We start from the raw sequence: 18,534 nt of genomic DNA, 5'->3' as shown, positions 1-18,534 counted from the left end.
CAACTTTGCATTTTAAATACTCTCAAATCATTTTTCTTTCCTTGCCTTACACGGTGGTTTTATAAAGATACCTTTATGGCATTTTTCCCCTTTCTCCTTTTGATTTTATAGTCTGTAAAAGCCCTCTCTTATGGGCTGAATAGTGACCCCCTCCCAAATTCATATGCTGAAGTCCAACTTACAATACTTCCCAATGTGACCATATTTGGAGATAGAGTCTTTACAGAGGTGATTAAATTAAAATGAGTCATGAAGTCATTAGGATGAGTCTTAATCCAATATGACCCTTAATCCCTTTTATAACAAGGGGACATTTTGTCATAGATGGGTACAGAGGGAAGACCTTGTGAAAATACTTGGAGAACATGACCATCTACAAGACAAAGAGAAAGACCTGAGAAGGAACCAACCCTGAAGACACTTTGATCTAGAACTTCTAGCCTCTCAAACTGTGCAAAAAGAAATTTCTATGCATCTGCTGTGGTATTTTGTTATGGCAGCCCTAACAAACTAGTCCACTTAATTGTGCAGTTTTCTCACATGGTTTTCATCATATTTACTTCTAATTTACTTATTAATTTTGTGTATTTTAAATAATCTGTAAAACTGACACAATCTCTAAAAATTATAACAGAAGGGGGCACAATTCAGGTGATGGGTACACTAAAAACCCTGACATGACCACTATATAATTCATCCATGTACCAAAAACCATTTGTACCCTGTAAATATATTGAAATTAATTAATTAAAAAAAAATACAGAAAGGGGAAAAAGCTGGCTCCCACATGGCACTACTTGGGCCGCCAACACATCCAGTGACCTTAACTCATTCTTCCATCCACCTCTAGAGTTGGATTCCAGGTTTATATTTGCAGCCCTGATAGTAGAAACAAAAGCATAATTGTCATTTATAAAGTTTAGAAACAAATAGATAAAATTCACATCATCATAATAGAGCTTTGTATAACTGGAGAAAAGATCAGATGTTTCCTACTTTTCCTACTCTTTTCCAACTCAATTCTAGAAGATAATTTACACAATTTTTGAAGCTTTATGTACTTTTCTGAAACATTAATATTATTAATAGCTGTAAGTGTGGGTTGGGCCAGAAAAATTAATATTTTTGGAAAGCCTCAAAAATTGTATAAATTATTATAAGAGTGATTTTTAAATTCTGAGCACTGACTTGGAAAAATATCTATTAAAAGTCAATCTTTTTTCTATTAACTTGTACAGGTCTCATAGAGCTTCTAAATGTTTTAAATTAAAAATTCTCATAGCCTAGATTCTGAGATTCAGGACTGAAAAAAATGCAAAATGACTCTTTTAGACTTAATGGTTTCAGTGATGAAAAATATTAAGAAATAATTTTAAATTACTTCTTTTTTCTGTATTAAGCATCCCTTCTCTCTATGAGCAATTACTGAGTCTCCTGGCTGTTCTCTGGCAGGGATTTCAGCCCCTGCCTTCTCGCCTCAAAATCTTCCATGGCACAGAATTCTGTAGCCCACTTACATGCACTAATAAGAAACACTTTTTTGCACCACTGCCTTTACTCACCTGGAACATCTTAGCTGGATTCCTTTTTTCTCCCTTTCTAAATTTTCTTGGAGAATATATTTTTATTCATCATTATTATTAATTTTAAACCCATTTTTGAACTATGATAGACTTCAAAAATACATACATTTGAAATATATTTTTTTGAAATTAGTTATCCATTTAATCTAGATTTACAAATGCAATGCTTTAAAGTTTATTATCTTCCTATAATTTTTCAATCTCTATCATTTCATCTTTCATTTCTGACAAATATTTGAACCTTTTAATCTTGATTATACTTGCTAACGTAGCTTATCAATCTTTCAAAATATTGTTTTTGTTTTTATTCATCAGTTTTTTAATTTTTATTATTTTCTAATTAGTTGCTTTATGCTTTTATTTATATTATACTTTTCTTCTATTTTATGTTTATTTTGTTTTATTTTCCTAGGTTTTTGTGTTAAAAGTATAGGTTATTTATTTTCAATCTTTTTTTCAAATAGACACATCTGAGTTCATACATTTTTCTCTCAGTCTTGCTTGAGTCATACCCTCAAGTTTTGTTACATAGCATTTTAATTTGTTATTCAGCTCCAGATAGTTTAAAATTTCCATATTGATTTTTGCTTTATGCTAATAATTACTTGGAACTGTATGTGTATGTGTGCAGAGGTAGGTGTGTGTGTCTGTGTGTGTGTGTGCACGCACGCATATGTTGTATGTTTAATTTCCTTGTATGTGCAATTTTTTTTGAGTTGTGCAATTTCTTATAATTGTTGATGAATAAGTAACTATAGCCTGTATAATATCACCTTTATGGAATTTGCTGACATTTCCATTGTGGTCTAACGCATGGTAAATTTTTGTGGCTGTAATCTGTGTGCTTGAAAATGATATGTAGTTTTGAGTGTATGGTAGATTTCTTTGCATAGCTACTCAGTCAGGCTTGTTAAGCACATTACACAACTCCTCCAGATCCCTCCTTATTAGTTGGCGGTTTCTTGGTTGGTTTCTAAGAGAAGGATGTGCAACCTCTCACTGTGATTATGAATTTGTCCGTTTTACTTTGCACAACTATCAATGTTTGTTTTATACATTCCCTTTTGTGTACCCCAGTTAATCATCTTGGTTGCTCTAGGCTCTGTGGCCCCTGGTGTCTACTGCTGAGGGCATGAAGCAGGCTTGTTATGTATCAGTTTCTGTGACAGAACTGTCTCTTGCATGTTTTGCATTCATTGTTTTTAATTTGATCTCTGCTTTCAGGATTTCTTTTCATGTTCGTTCCTCTGAGAATTCTCCTTCTTGCTTTTGAGCATTGAGCATTTAAAATGTTTTTTTGTAACTTCTATATGAATTTGGTAGAAAAAGTGAGAGAACAGGCTAAAGCATGTGCTTATTTCAAGCATTTCAAGATTACATTTGAGTTATTCCGAGATGCTTTAATAGTCTTTTTCTCCCACTACCCTGCCTCCCCTCTGATCATGCCACCTCTTGTTCAGACTTTCCAACCCCACCAATTTTGTGATTTTTACATATAAGTTTTCTCTGCCTAGAATTGCAATTTTTCTTATGATATACCTGCTAATCATACTTATCCTACAGGCATTAAATTAAATGTCACTTACTCATACCCTTCTTGGACAATCCAGTATAAACCAGGCCTTTCACTTCTGCTTTCCTACAGTAACTATACTTTGTTTAGGTAGAGTACATTACACAGTCATATATTTATCTAATTATTCACTTATTTATTCTTTCTTACAAATTAATTTCAAATCCTAATTGGTCAGAGACTATGTCTATTTGTTCCTCAATGTAACCTCGTTACCAAGACAGTACCAGAAGCAAAGTAGGTGTTAAAAGAACATATATTAAATGAATGAGTGAATACTAGCCCCAAATAGTTGTACATTTTAGGTTTAGACTAGGAAGATCACAAAAACTAGTATAAATCTAAAAATTCCATATTGATTTTAAAAAGACATACCAATTCTGAGAATTTAGGAAAATCATAATGGGCACAAGCACAAGGCATTGTATGTTTATTATAGTTAATCTGTACAATAACACTGAAATTTACAGATGAGTAAATTGAGGATTAGAGAAGTCATGTACTTACCCAAGATCAGGTTCATTATAAGAGCAGAGCTGGTATTTGAAACTAGACATGTTTGTTTCCAAATCCTGCCTTTTCTTTATGCTACTGTCGTAGGCACCATTATGCAATAATCTAAGCAATATTATTAATTTTATTTTGACAACAATTAATTTTAAGGTAACTAAAGTGGTATTTCCAGTTTTGAACTTCATCTAAGGTGAGACAAATATAAAACCTAGCTACCAATCTGGATTTTTTTTCAAATTTTATAGAACTGAAAAAATATTTAAATATATCACTTCATCCTAAGTGGTTCGTTTCTGTGGGCAGGATCTCTCTAACAAATTGTAATAAGTTCAATTTACCAAAGTAAATAAGCATGACCATAAGAATTGATGGCGATATATGAGCACCACTTTCTATTTTTTCATTTAGGCTGTGTAGATGAGCTCCATTTAATACTTTCCTCAGCCTAATTCTGCTGTACATTAAGATAACAACTTAAGTCAGCTTGGTTCATTCAATTATTTCATATAAAGTTGACAAAAACATCTGGACAATTGATCAAACATCTGCATGATTGATTAAATACGTGACCGAACTGATGGAACACTTGGATATTATAAAAACAAACCAGGAGATATCTTTCTTTGACTCTTAGACAGAAATGGAAAAATCAATATTTCTCTTTAAGACCTTTCTTCACCTGCGTAATAATCTAAATATGTCTCATAAGAAGATGAACATTGTGTGTGTTTTACATTCCTATCATCCCTAGAGGGGTTTTGTTTATTTAGTTTCTGTGGCTGAATATTAAAACAAAAATGAGGAGAACAACTTGGAAAGACTTTTATAAAAACAAATGGATCACCCCACCCTTATTACAACATTATTTTTATTTAGCCAGTTTTTAATAAGTAGTTTTGCAATGAAAGCAATAAAGAAAAGATATGAAAACCTAAAATATACTAGATTATAAGAATTCAGAAAGAAAAACGTGACTAATATTAATACATAAATATGAAATAGATCTACATAAGAAAAAAGTTAAATGATAAATCCATGAAATAAATGCATAAAAGGAGAAACTGAATACAATACCTCACATGCAATCCAATGATAATACCTCAATTACAATGATAATTTATACTGACAAAAAAGTTCACAATATAAGATTTAGTAATTGTCTTAAACTTAGTAATTTTTCTAATATTGAATTAAAATAATGTATATTATTTTTGCAAATTACTAATTTTAAAATTTCTTTTATTCACTTCTTTTCATTTTTTTTACTTTTGAAGATGTTCATTTCCAGTATAAAAAGGCCATTGTATCGCCTCTATGTGGCACATACATAAAAGTGTCTATTGGGTTTGTTGGAAATAAATAAAGATAAACATAAAATGGCAATTAAGATTATGAGTCTGGGGCCATATTACATTTTCATCTAAATCACATATGCAAAAGAGACATAATCCATGCATACAAAATTGCCTCCAATTTCTATTTTTATGAGCTCAGGACAGTTATTTAATCTCTCTATGCCTCTGTGTACCTCACTGACTAATAAAAATAATAACAATGACCTGCTAATGTCATTTTGTGAATAAATTTGATAGTACACTGAAAGCAACAGTACTTAACATAAAAAAAATGCTCTAAACCATTAGGAAGAAAAATAATTCACTGGTGTATTTCTAGCATTAGGTATATAAATGGGATTCTATAAATATTCATTCATATTTGTTTAATGAGTGGTCCATTGTCCTAGGGCCATCTTTTTCACAGAGAGGTGTATGGAAGGGAATTAGACAAAAGACCACAAGGAAGAAGATGCAAGGGATAAAGCACAGGAAAAAGTAAGCACTGGTTTCTGTAGCACAAGAGGATATAAAAGGAAATACACTTGTCTTTGTCATATGCTACCCTGAACAGTTCCCAAACTCAATCTTACTGCCTTGAAATCTCATTTGTCTCCCCGTGCTCTATGTCATGAATTACAAAGAACATTAGTAATTAACCCTGTCTTGAGTTTCATCTTCAGTGTGCCCCTCATGCTGCATGTGACAATGTAGACCAACCTCTGCCTCACTCTTTTTTCCTTTTGCTTTAGATAACATGATGATATATTGATTTTTTTTCTTTATCCATTTGTCCTCCCACTCTTTTTTCTCCTTTGATATATTTTCTTTTTTTTCCGCTTGGACTTTCTCTAAGAATTTTTATACTATATAAACGAGATATACCGAATCCAGTATCTGATATGTAATACGTGATCAAAAAATGTAAATGCCCTTTCTTCTCTTATGCCCTTCTTATCTCAGTGATGTCACTAATGCTCATGATGTTAATAATCATTTCCACATAGAAAGGCTTAAGTTTCTGTCTTCTACTCACTTATCTTCTCAGATTTGCTCCTCTGTCCTACCTGCCAACTGGATGGTCAACAGCTCAGCCTCAATTTTTCCTTTCCCTGCTCCAGCCCACATATCACTATCCTCGACTTATCTATTCATATTTATGGTACTGCTGATTTATTTTGGTTATTCTGCACATACTGGAGCTGCCTGTCACTCTTTGTTCTTACCTGTACAAGAGACTAGGTACTGGAGGATCTACCTTCACAGGAACTATCCTATTCACATTCTCTTTTAAATTCTCATCATCATATTACTTGTTCCAGACTGTAAGTATTCAAACCTGGATGATTTATCATAGACTAAACAATTGCTCATTCCAAATCTGTGCTTTCACCATTTGTTGTCACTATTATATTAATCTTCATATGAATGTGTTTGGAGACTTTCTTTGATTATGCCAATTCTTAAAATTTTTTTCCCATATATAAACTCAATACTTCTATAGTATTTATCAATTTATGTTTATAGACTTAGCTTTTGTGATTTTAATTCCTAGCCCATGTTTTAACAAAGCTACATTATTAACAGTTCCCTGCTTCTGCCATATTTTTTCTTATCATGTCTTTTCCTTTATGTGAGTTTTTTTTCCCCTACAATCACCACTGATTGACATTAAACCTATAGTTCAAGGCTCAATGTACCATTGTCTCCATTGAGTAGCCCTATTCAATTTCAGGCTTAGACAGTGGAAAACACATATAAGACAGCTTTTCAGTATTCATAGTATCCACCACGATGCCTTGCACCTTGTAAATAATTAAATGTTTGAGGAATGTGGGGATATATTTGTTCTTCGTGAGTTCCACATATTAATACTTGTCACTATGTGTTCTAGAATAAAGCCCTTTGAGAGAAGGGGCTTTGTCCTGCATTTCGCGTTTCATTTCTCCACAGTTCCCAGGAACATTCCCAAAACACCTAAAAGAAGGGGAAAGGGTTTTATTTTATTTTGATTGTTGGTTTTGAAGAGAGGAGATAGTTATATCTCACAGATAGAAATATGAAATGACAACTAGCTGTGGTCAGAATAAGCTATGTCTAGAAGTCTAATTTATCAAAAATGCTATTTCAGCAGCAGGAAAAACAACCACCATAACCACCATCAAATTTGAGCAAAATATGATAGGTCTTACACTAAAAAAGCTCAGCATTTGTGATAAAGAAAAAATCTAAACAGAAGCCATCAAGAAGAAGGGTCAGAGGGGAGAAAAGGGTCACTCAATGCTGTTGACGGCTTCTTCACCAGCAGACAGGGCTGGGTGGGGGGTGGATGGATTCTGGACTGCAGCTGCGGTTGAAAGGGGCTTACCTTCTAAGAGTGGATTCACTAATACAAGTTTATTTTTTCCCCGTAGACTTAGAGATGAGTAAGGCGAAGTATAGAGGAAGCAGAAGGCTTTCCTTTTCTAGCACACAACACAAATGCCACCACTATGTTTTGAAAACAGCTAAGGAAAGTGTCTCTACCCACTCTTATCTTGGTGGTGAGAGGCTTCTGTGAGGTGATTGATATGCACCTCAGGATTTATATTTTTAGCACTAATTTTATCCATTCTCTTCCTTTTTTTTTCTTCTTGGGTATTTAGTTCTTGACCAGTTTTGTAGAAAGACTAGCTTAAGGAAGATTGCTCACTGAAAATGAGCTTTAGGGTAGAAAGTCCTGGGATCAAATCCCAGCTCTTTCACTAGGATAACAACAAAGATAATTATAAACAAAACATAAAAACCTCAAATATAAACAAAAATAATAGCAGCTCCTATTTGTTAAACACTTACTCTGCATCAACCACTATGCTGAGAAGTGTATACTTATTTTTTCATTTGCTCTTCACATCAGACCTGTGAGAAAGGTATTATCTGCATTGTGCAGAGAAAAAAACTTTAGCTCCAAAAGAGCTTTGGTCCCAGTCTGTGTGACTGTAATGTCTATGTTCTTCATCCGTGTGATTTGCACTTCTGGCACTACAATGCTGCCTCTTAATCAGATTTTGGGCTCACCAAGCCTCCACAATCATGTGAGCCAGTTTCTTAAAATCTCTGTGAGTGTATGTGTGTGTGTGTGTGTATATATATATGTGTGTGTGTGTGTGTGTGCGTGTGTGTGTGTACACATAGCTGCCCCTCAGTATCCATGAAGGAGGATTGGTTCCAGGATGTCCCTTTGATACCAAAGTCCATGAATGCTCAAGTCCCTGATATGAAATGATATAGCATTTTCATATGACCTATGCATATCCTTTCATATACTTTAAATCATCCCTAGATTACTTATAGTATCTAATGCAATGTAAATACTATGCAAATAGTTGTACTGTATTGTTTAGGAGATAATTACTAAAAAAGTCTGTACTTATTCAGTACAGATGCAATTTTTTTCTGAATATTTTTGATCCATGGTTGGTTGAATCCATGGATATGGAAGGCCAACTCTGTACGCAGATACATCCCATTGATTCTGTTTCTCTGGAGAACCCTGGCTAGTACAGACTATCAGAGCAACATTAGTTTATACTTGAGGAAATTTTCATTATTATTTGAAATTTTGATATGAAAAATTCCATTGAATTAGAACTCTTTTGGATTATTATCATACAATTTGAGATGATAATGTTCCATGAAAAGATAGAAAAAGCTATTAGATTTAAGGATTTCATTTATTAAAGACCATTTATATAGTTCAAGTTATCCAAACTCTGGTTAATGTTGAAAAAGGGGTTTCCATTAATCTAGAAAAAGTGCCACTTACTACTACCAACTTATAATACTAAAGTTTCTTGTAGGTTGATGACTGTTGTGATTTCAGAGAGGTGATCACTAGAAAGTCTTAATTAGAAATTTGGTGATGCCACTCAAAAATAAATCCTGGTGTAAAAGCTATGTTCATACTTACAAACTAAAATTTTTTATTGGAAAAAAATTTTAAATATTTCACTTCAAAGTTTTATGCAAATTAAATTATTTGTTTTTTTCTAATACTTTTTTTCTTCTGAAGTGTCATGCTTGTGAATACTTTTTATCACTATACAATATTTTATCTATAAATATAGGGTACACGTGATTTTATTTTACTTGCATAGAATGTGTAATGATCAGGTCAGGTGTTTGTGGTATACATTACCTCTAAGATTTATTATTTCTGTGTATTGGGAACATTTCAAGTCCTCACTTGTAGCTATTTTGAAATGTATAATACATTGTTGTTTACAGTCACCCTACTCTGTTGTCAAACACTAAAACTCATATATTCTATCTAACTGCATGTTTGTACCCATCAACCAACCTCTCTTCATCCCCTCTCCCACCCGTACACCCTCCATAGCCTCTGGTATCCGTCATTCTTACTCTCTGCCTCCAAGAAATCAACTTCATTAGCTCCCACATGTGAGTCAGAACATGCAGTATTTCTCTTCCTGTGCCTGTTTTATTTCACTTAATGTAATGACCCTCCAGTTCCATTCCATGTTGCTGCAAATGACATAATTTCATTCTTTTTTATGGCTAAATATTGTTATTCTACTGTGTATATAAACTACATTTTCTTTATCCTATTGTGAATAGTGGTGCAATAAACATGAAAGTGCAGGTATCCTTTTGATATACTGATTTCTTTTTCTTTGGATAAACACCCAGTTGTGGGATTGTGGGATCATATGGATATTCTATTTTTAGTGTTTTGAAAAACCTCCATTCTTTTTTCCATAGTGGAGGTACTAATTTACACTTCCACCAACAGTGTTTAAGAGTTCCCTTTTCTCTGCATCCTCACTAGCATTTGTTATTTTTCATCTTTTTAAAAATAGCCATTCTAACTAGGGTAAGGTGATATCTCATTGTGGTTTTGATTGCATTTCCCTGAAGATTAGTGATGTTGAGCACTTTTTCATATACCTGTTGGCAATTTGTATGTTTTCTTTTGAGAAATGTCTATTCAGATACTTTGCCTACTTTTTAATGGGATTGGTTTCTTTTTCAGTTTAGTATAGTATCATTTGTCTATTTTTTGTTTTTGTTGCCTGTCCTTTTGGGGCATTAGCCCTAAATACTTTGCCTAAACCATTGTTCTGAATTGCTTTCCCTATGTAATCTTCTAATAGTTTTATAGAGTTTCAGGTCTCATGTTTAAGTCTTTAATCCAACTTATGTTGATTTTTGTATATGGTGAGAGATAGGGGTTCTGTTTCATTCTTCGCATGGATATCCAGTTTTTGCAACACCATTTATTAAAGAGACTATCCTTTCCCCAATATATGTTCTTGGTGTCTTTGTCAAAAATCATTTGGGTGTAAGTACATATATTTATTTCTGGGTTCTCTATTCTGTTCCACTGGTCTATGTGTCTGTTTTTATACCAATGCCATGATGTTTTGGTTATTACAGGCTCGTAATATATTTTGAAGTCAGGTAGTGTGATGCCTCCAGCTTTGTTCTTTTTGTTTAGGACTCCATTGGCTATTTGGGCTCCTTTTTGGTTCCTACAAACTTTGGGATTTTTTTTTTTCTATTTCTGTGAAAAATCATGTTGGAATTTTGATAGCAATTACATTGAATCTGTAGATTGCTTTGGGTAGTATGGCCATTTTAATAATATTAACTATTCTGATGGGATATCTTTCTGTTTGTTTGTATCTTCTTCAATTTCTTTCATGAATGTTGTGTAGTTTTTCTCATAGAGGTCTTTTATCTCCTTGGTTAAATTTATTCCTAGGTATTATTTGTAGCTATTGTAAATGAAACCGCTTTCTTGTTATCTTTCTCAACTATTTCATTATTGATGTATAGAGATGCTTTTGATTTTTGCATGTTGATTTTATATCTCACAACTTTACTGAATTTATTTATCACCGCTAAGAGTATTTTGTTGGATTCTTTAGGTTTTACTAGATATGAGATCATATAATCTGCAAAGAGGAACAATTTGACTTCTTCCTTTCCAATTTGGATACCTTTCATTTCTTTCTCTTGCTTAATTGCTCTGGCTGGGACTTCCGGTACTATACTGAATAGGAGTGATGAAAGTGAGTATCAACTTTCAGCTACAGCTGCCTCATCATGATGAAAAGGAGGAGGCAACACCAAATAGACAGAGAACATCTGGAAGGTGGTTGTAATGTTCCAGGTGAGAGATGACGTAGTCTGAATCAAGGTAGTGTCAGTGGTAATACAGAGAAGTACAAGTAGAAAAACACAGGAGACATTTATGAATTAGAATCAATGTGATTTTTTATTGATTAATTTGATATGAGGAGTGATGAAGCGGCAGGGAGGAATCAAGGTTTCTGGCTTGAGCAACACAAATTCGCAACAGTCCCAATGAAGAGCCCTGTGTTACCCAGGAGCATGGCGTAGGGTGATGTTCACATTAGTCCTCACCTTCTTCATCCACACAGTGTGGTGGTGGGCCTCAGGTCCTGTTCTCAAAGAGACCAAAGAGTGCAAGAAGACCATCAGCTCTTTGAAATTTATTTTCTTTACCAAAAAAGAAAGAGAAAATATTTTTCCTCCTTCACAAAGTTTCACAAGTCTTCCCAGAATTCTGGGTCATAAAGGGAACACCTTTTAGAACTATCTAACCTAACTTTAAGCAACTACATTGTGGCTTCCTGAACTAATCTTTATTTCACTTAAGTGAGAGCTCACTCCTTAATCATTCCCACCATGCATTCATTTAAGGAAATAGATCTACTGTGCCCTTGGGGGATTTCTTTTTCAGAAATTACAAAGATAATCAGCCAGGAAGTAAAGAAGTAGATCAGAGCACATTCAAGACGGGAGGCACCTTGGAAACTATTTGATCCATCTGTTTTATTTTATAGGCAGGAAAATTGCAGCCCAGAAGTAAGGTACTGTGGGCTGGGATCCGGGAAAGATACAGTGAAAAATGTGAAAGAAGGTTACTTAAAACACAAATGTAAATGGATTCATGAGTCAGATAAATTCTTCCATCTTAACAACGATAATATTTCACCAAAATTAAGATATCATCAGTTCTAAGGCATGGAATAAAACCACTGCCAATTAAATTATGACAAATTGCTAATATATCATCACTATAAGATATATCCCAATTTCAGATTTAAGTATTAAAAATATTTAGGTGTCTTAGAATTGATGAATTCTGATAGCAAAATTTCCGATCAAAATTCCTATGGCAGATGGTGACATTTCTACCCTACTTTTAAAAGTCAAGAATCTCTTAAACAGTAAGATACACAATCAGAACTTGTATACACTTAAGCCTTTAAAACTCTTCTTTTTCCTGTATTATAGAAACACGGACTCACAATTCTGTGTTTGGGCTCAGAATTTTAGTTACAAGAAAAAATTTCAGTGATGCATAATTAGCTATTTGCATTCAATGACTATAAATTTTCATACTTTGGAAGAGGTCACAAACCAAAAAACTCCTCCCTTCTGCTTTATTTCAAAGCTCACAGCATCAGTTGCAACAAGTTTAAAGTAACTGGAAATACTCAGATGGTACAAAATGCATATTTTTATTTTGTAAGCATCCCTTAGACATGAGTCATTAGATGAATTCCTTGTTCTAAGTAAATTTACTGAATTATTATTAGGTTACAAAATATTAAGCCAAAAGAGATAATGAAAGAACATGCTCTAAATTAGAGGAAAAAAGAAATAAGAAGGTACAGAATGTGGTAAAATGCATGAACATGTAAATGTTATCCAACCTTCTCAACTCAGTGCTTTTTTCTTTTGAGGTTACATTCTTTGATGATATGCATGGAATATTTTTTTTTCGGAGGTGTAATTAGAAATGCAGCACTGAAATCTTCCTTCCTGCAATGTGGCATGATTTACTCCTGAGAGGAGGAGTGTGATATCAAAGCATACGTTTTACTTTAAGTTGCCAGATTATTTGGAATCTTCTCCCAACAGGCTTAGTATGGTTGAGAAATGCATATTTCAGATTTGTCATAAGAGATTATCATATGTTCTGCTCACCACATTGCCTTGGTGGCCTTTCGGTTTCAATGCTGGGAAGTACTCTTCTTATATTTCAGAATTTAATAGCTTTTGGAAACGGCAACCTCATTGCATTCTTGAGAATAACATGCTATACAAACATTCAGAAAATTGTATAGATTAATATAGACTCAGGATATTTTTCAGGGCAAGGGGTTTAGTGTAGAAAGCATCAAGATGATCTTAGGAGATTCCATACTCCCAGCATTCTTATACAAATCTTGTGTATTTAAACAAGACAAAAATAAAATAGCTCCTAAAGAAATATTCTACTTTCAGTTTCTTTGCCTATTAAATTTTATTAAAGTTTCAAGGATGCTGGATTTGCTAGTCCTTTCATTAAAACTTTATTTGGGACTCGCAGGTAATGTATCATTGGGTTTTATTTGATTTCAAGTTAAAGTCTCCATACTTTTAAGAGTACAGACGAAATGTCATTCAAGATAATTTATCACAAATCTTTACCAATTTATGGAAATGGAGAGGGAATCAAATGATATCATAAGTAGAGTTTTCATTCATGCCTCTAATAAGACCTTTTTCCCTTCAGTTCCAGGGGAGAAAATGAAGATGAGGTCCTTACAGTAAAATATACTAGACTGAACAGAAGTGAACAGGGTGCGGCAGCTTTGCTGATTGTCGATTTAAAAAACTTTTATTTGGGACAGGCAAAATACACAGAAACCAAAATTCTTCAAACTGACCAAACACAGCAACAGTTAACCAAAATAGCCAACAAAAAGAAAAAAAACAGAAGTGGTGTTTATGAGTGACCCCTTGGGTGATCCCTGCTGTTCAGAAATTATCATCCAACATTTTCTTCAAGTTTTTTTTCTCCTCAGGGATCATTATAAGATAAGTGATCTCACAATCGCATAGTAATCTAAAAGCTTCAGGAGATGCATTTTAAAATAGTTTGTGCTTATGTATCACTTATCTTTCCCTACTCCTCAAGTTTTCTTCTTATGAACACATGTATTTCTTTAAATATATCTTGTAAACCATCTTTCTTTTTAGACCTAAGTAATTGAGATTGACCATGGAATCATTATCTCCAGTTACCAGTAGTTCAACTGTATAATAAATTTCAACTTGAGTTTTAAACACTAGCTAATATATCATGTACCAAATGACTGTCCTAATGAAGGGTGTGTGTTTTCATGTGTGTATGTATTTGTGTGTATGTGCACATGTGTGTGCATATGCATGTTTCTTCAGATGTGTAAAGAATTTCAATAGCCTCTTGTGTCAATACCTCTACAATCCAATTCCCAAAGTGTTAATCTCTTTCTGTGATGTATGTGCTAAAAATAACGATATATTTTAGTCAATTTCAGATCCACTGACCCACTTCATTTTCAGCCTGGTATGGTTTCCTTTAGATATTGAAAATTTACATTTTCATTTATGCAGCCTATAAACTAAGCTCAAAAGACTAGGGCAACTCTGCAGCGAATTTAGTTATGTAATTGAAAATGACTCTGTTCTCCTTCCCTGGGTGGAGCAAAAGGAAGGGATTCAGCTATTGCTGTTCTAGGGACCTAGGTGGGATTCAAGGATGAGATGCCTTCTGGCTTACTTTATTAGAGGCTATGCTGGGAACTTACAAGTCATTCAAAGTATAGAGACCAAACTCAAGTTCTAAACCACAAACAGAACAACATGAGTAAGTAAAGATCAAAGTAAAGAGGGTGTGGGATTTGGAGTGCCAGTGGGTAGAAAGGTGTGCCACGGGAGGGAGAAGGGAGCGTCCTGGAGACATTCCTGTTACCAACAAGCCAAAAGAATATTTCATTGAATTCTTTGGTCCACGGAGATTGGCAAACCTCGTTGGCTTCAGGGTCTAGTCGAGGCGAGCACAATGAGGAAGCTGATTATCCGCAAAACTAGTTAGACCTCTTTTTAACTAATGGGACTTGAGAACCAACTGGTAGGTTTTATGGCACTTTCACACCCATGAGTCTGTTTCTTGACTCATTCTGCCTCTTTTATGGAGTCCTTGGACATTTGTCAAGCAATATTATTTGAATATATATTCACTGTTGACATTTTAAGATATTCTAGAAAACACCACAGCAACAGGACTTCAAACAGACATCTGAACCCAACGTGTATCTCCAATCTCTGATGCTAGCTAGAGTTTATTTTACAGAGAAGTGAGCTAAGAGTCTTTTCTTAATACACACCAGTGTGTGTATATGAAAATCAAAGAGTAGTGATATTGGACAAGTTTGAAATGTCATATTCAGTAGTTTAATTACTTTAGAGTTTTTTTTGTGTGTGTGTTGTGCGTGTGTATGTGTGAGAGAGAGAGAAAGAAAGAGAGAAAGAGAGAGAGAGAGAGATCATACTTAATTTATTTGGCTATTTCAATTAACCTGAAATAAAGGGATTAGATTTCTTTTATATGTATTGAAAAGGGATCTGGGCTAAAAAGTTGAGAGACAGATTTCCTATTTCATGTAGGGTTGGGGCTATGTGTGATTCTTTCCCAATCTACAAGGGTGGGTGGGGGCAAAGCTCAGATAGTTGTGATGTGTGGAGCTGGTAGCTGAGAGTTGCAATGAGAAAGGCTGAGCCACCCTGGTCACTTGACCTTGTATCTTAGGTCATCTTGGTCACCAGTAGATTACTGTTGCATGATATCATGCCGCTTCTCCTTCCATGTCCTAGATTAATGCTTCTAAAGGAATTTATTTGATGCTTTTAGTGCAGATTTATCACTCCCAGATTCATTTTGAGTCCCGCACCACGCAGGCCACTTCATACTCAGGGTTCTAGACAGCACTCCGAGCTCTGTCCTCATGGATCTCATTCGGGCACATAGAACGTGACTGAAATAAAGACTGGGACATAGACAGGTACAAATGCAATGTGGTACACTTGGCCCCACGTGAAGTATGTAATAGACCTGCAAATATTTTTGAAATATTTTTGTTAAAATATTTTCTTCTGTACTTATGTATAGGGAATAAGTGAAGAAGATAAAAGTTGAAATATAAAGAATTACTTCAAAATATAGAAAGCAGCATTAATAGGTTTAGCCCAAATCCTCAAAGACACATTTTTGTATCTTAGCTGGTAAAGTCATTTGACACATATTAATAGAGAAACATAAAAATACATTTGGACCAAATGTCTATTGGCAAAAATATTTAATAAATCAATATTTTATAGAAGTTTGTTGGAGATGTTGATGTTATTGTAGCTTTTGTGAGTGAATAAAAGGATATTTTGGCAAATGAAGTGATTAAGGGAGGAATGGAAGGAATAATCACAAATTATTACAGATTTTGTAGAATACAATTGAAAATGTTTTCCAAACTTGTGACCTAAGCTGTGTATTTGTGAATGACAGATAAATATCTCATTTTTTTAAATTTCAAAAATCCATAAAAAATCATTCTAGAATAGTGTTTTCAAGGATCTTTCAGCAGTAGAATCGGTAGTTAAAATTCATATCCTCCGTATCACACTGGGAGGCAGAGAATAATTTATGGTTAGACATCCCAAATTTCAAGTCAGTTTTCTTCCAGATACATCTGTGCACCAAATGAAAATGCAAAGCATTTCACTGTATAGTATATCATTTGATTTCCCATCAATAAATGGCAGATTTATTTCTAACAGTTTCTTTCTCTGTTCACATTTAAATATATAATATCGAATGTGGAAGGAAGTTCTAATTGGGTAGTATTTCAATTACAATTGCCACAAGTAACGATCTATATTTCCAGAAAAGGACAGTGATTACTACTTCAGCTAGTAGATAAAACATCTTAAATGCTTATCTTAAAAATAAATACTGTTTCTACATAAGCACACTTCTTTCCCAATGAACCTCAGTATATTATTAAACCACTCTTGCTGTTGAGTAGAGAAATTGCAGAACTTCTCGTGCACCCTTATCTTTACTGCTATTTGAAAAGCAGAAAAGATTGCTGAGGTATCTCAATCTATTGAGTGCTGGAACAAACTCACTAGGAGAGAATAATTGTAAAGTGTAAAATAATGAAATATTGTCTTGAGGAAAGAAAGGAAAAATACTATGTTCTTTGTTTTAGAATTCAAACAAGATGAAAAGAAATGACTTCAAATTTTTTGTTTTAAAAAATTATAGATTCATAGGAATGTGCAAAGATAGTATAAGAAAGTAGTATGTATGTACATTCCACTCAGTTTCCTCCAGTGGTTACATGTTAACCAACTATACTACAATATCAAAACCAGAAAAATTGACATTGGTGCAAGTTGTGTGTATTCTATGACATTTTATCATGTGTGTAGATATATTTAATGACCACCAGAATCAAGGTGCAGAACTATGTCACCACCACAAACATCTCTCTTTCCTCTTGCTACCCATCTATAGCATCCTCCTGCCCCTCGCTGCCACCATCTATAACCTCTGGCAACTATTAATTTGTTCTTCATTTCTATCTAAAATTCTGTTATCTTGAAAATGTTATATAAATGGAATTATACAGTATGTGACATTTAGAGATTGGCTTTTTTTTCATAGAGCATGATGCCTGAGGTTCATCCGAGTGGTTGCATGTATGAACACTCTATTCCTTTTATGTTGGAGTAAATATCCAGCAGTGTCAGTGCTGGGTCATCTAATAAATGTATGTTTAATTTTTAAGAAACTGCCCAACTGTTTTCCAGAGTGGCTGTACCATTTTACATTCTCACCAGCAATGTGTGAGAGGCCCAGTTTATCTGTATCCCTGCCTGTCTTTGGTATTGTCACTATTTTTACTTTGGCAGGTCTAATAGGTGTGTGGTGTGACCTCATCATAGTCTCAAATTGCATTTCTCTATGGCCAATGATTTTGAACATCTTTTCATGTACTTATTTTCATCTCTATATCCTCTTCAAAAAGGCTACGTCTATTTATTTTAAATATATTCATAGGATACCAGTTGATATCACAGAATACCAAATGATTTCTTCAAGTAGTAAGTGAATTTATTCATCAAATATATTGGTTTTTCCTATAGAAGGTACTTGGTGATATAACTCCAGGAATTGTACAGAGTAAAACTGCAATGCATATACTATTCTATAATTAAGGACTTGTAATTGAGAATCATTTTCAAAATAGTAAAAAGTATAAATAACATAAACTCTCCAAATAAAATGAAACAAACAAAAAAATTAAACCGTTAATGTTTTCCAAATAATTTAAAACAATAAGTAAGGTTATAATTACAATTCTTTTACAAGGGAATACAAAGGAAAGGCTCATAATAATGTTTTGCCTGAAAAAATTTTGTACAGAATAATATGATGTAATGAATATATTCATAATAATCAGAGGGTGAGAAAAGACAACATTTAATCGAATTGCATTTCTACACAGGATAATTGTTCAAGTGGCTTTCCTTTATCCTTGTTTTCACTTTTTATTAATAACACAAGGAAAGCTACTGACTCAACACACAATGTGATAAGTAGATTTATCATAGGGGAACCAAATGTTGA

This window comes from Propithecus coquereli, unplaced genomic scaffold (genome assembly GCF_000956105.1).
Source record: "Propithecus coquereli isolate 6110/MARCELLA unplaced genomic scaffold, Pcoq_1.0 Scaffold200, whole genome shotgun sequence".
Classification (NCBI taxonomy): Eukaryota; Metazoa; Chordata; class Mammalia; order Primates; family Indriidae; genus Propithecus; species Propithecus coquereli.
This window is presented reverse-complemented; position numbering follows the sequence as displayed.